This window comes from Tupaia chinensis, unplaced genomic scaffold (genome assembly GCF_000334495.1).
Source record: "Tupaia chinensis unplaced genomic scaffold, TupChi_1.0 Scaffold140061_1, whole genome shotgun sequence".
In the NCBI taxonomy this organism is placed as follows: Eukaryota; Metazoa; Chordata; class Mammalia; order Scandentia; family Tupaiidae; genus Tupaia; species Tupaia belangeri.
The window spans coordinates 456,046-457,982 of NW_006199940.1; the positions used below are offsets into that span (position 1 = coordinate 456,046).

General features: G+C 40.3%; 1 pseudogene; it reads right to left on the reverse strand.

The window, feature by feature from the left end:
- Positions 1-346: 346 nt before the first annotated feature.
- Positions 347-799, reverse strand: LOC102500950 (protein Hikeshi pseudogene; annotated as a pseudogene).
- Positions 800-1,937: the final 1,138 nt, after the last annotated feature.

Sequence of the window (1,937 nt, forward strand, 5' to 3'; positions counted from 1 at the left end):
AAAAAAAAAAAAAAGAAAGGGAAAGTGAGAAAGCAAGCCACCAGTTCCAGGACTTGAACCATGGATGGCTATGTGGGAGTAAAACACCTTAACCACCATGCCACTTGCCCTTTTTTTTTTTTAATCATTTTTCAATGTTTTTTAGTTTTTTTTAAAGTAAAGATTTTAATTAAACTTCATAGTCATAAGCAGTTTTTTAAACTTAGGCTTCATGATCCTTTTGACTTCATGCTTTTAAATGCAGTCATTTATTTTCAAAACATGACAAGTTCAGAATTCAATAAAAATTATTTTATTCAAATTATGTTTTCCAAAAGAGAGAGTTCTGTGCTAGACGTCTCTGAAAGTTTCAATACCATTTCAGAACCACATTTGCTGGAATGAACATTTCAGATGGACTTGGTGTCATCTGGGCCTGAGAGAGAACAAACGATGAAGCAAAATTGTAGAAGTTGTCCGACATCTTTTGCATGAACTGAGTAAATGAGTCAACTGATGAAATAGCAGTGTTGCCTACAGGAGTCTGCTGAGGCAGACTGTCCAGTAACTCCACTGAAATTCCAATCTGAGCAACAGATGGAGTTTGGACAATATTCATAGCTCCAAAGTGGTGTTGGCTTCCTTCTCCAGATTTAAGACCTGAAATTTTGAAGATAGCACTTGGTTTTCTGTTCGTGACAAATCCTAGGAGTTGCCATACTGGCATTCCATGTGAATCAGGACAGGAAAAGTAGACAGATCCTCCCATTCCCTCAGGAAATGGGATCATTCCCAGAATAAAAAACACAACATGGTTGATATTTTCATAGTCACGTAAGTCAAAAACAAATTTATCCTCTGCTACTTGCTATGCAGCTGTTTGCACCAGCCTCCCTGCAACAAAGCAGCCAAACATGGCGGTGGCAGCTCTGTTCAGTCGGCAGGGACTTGAAGCTGGCAAATGGATATCCTGGGGATATTGCTCCAGCCAAGCCCTAGAAGCTTCCAGAAGTCACGAGAGGGTGGCTGCCCCTCCACTACATAGCAACTGAGCCAGCGACAGAAATGCTTTTGGCCCCTGCGACCTATGACCCTCCCTTCCTAACCTGCATGCTGCTTCCATTTGCCCATTTTTTTAACTGGATTATTCCTTTTTTTTTTTTAATTGAGTAAGCTACTTGAGTTCCCTATATATTCTAGATATCAATCCCTTATCTGAGGAATAATTTGCAAATATTCTCTCCCATTCCAAGAGTTGTCTTTTCACTTTAGTTATAGTTTCTTTTGCTCTAAGTAAGTTTTTTAACTTGATATAATCTCATTGGTCTATTTTAGGGTCCACTGCCTATGCTTTAGGAATCTTATTTAAGAAATTTTTGCCTACCCCAATGTCTTCAGAAGTTTTCCCTCCATTTTCTACCAGTAGTTTTGTGGTTAGAGGCTTTATATTTATTTATTTGTTTTATTTTTAAAGAATTATTTACTTGGGACCAGCAGTTAGTGTAATGGCTATGTCGCTGGACTCCCATATAGTCAACCACAGTTCGCGTCGCGGACGCAGTGGCTTAAACTCACGCCGGGCGCGTGTGCGTGCGTGCCTAAGATCCTGAGAGGAGAACGGAGGAGAAGGGGCTGCAGCGTGACCATCCCCCCTGGGGGGTGATTTCTCGCTTTCTGTCTCTCTGTATCTCTCTGTCTGTCTGGCGAGCACACGCGCCCTATAGCAAAAACCTCTAAAAAAAAAAAGAATTATTTACTTAATTCTGTTTATTATTTTTTAATTTGACTGAAAGAGAGAAGGGAAAAGCGAGAAAGCAAACTGCCAGGTCCAGGACTTGAACCATAGTCGGTCATGTGGGAATCCAGCACCTTTAACCACCACACCACCTGCCAGCCCCAGAGGCTTTGTATTTAAGTCTTTGATTCATTTTGAGTTAATTTTAGTTAATGGTAAAAAA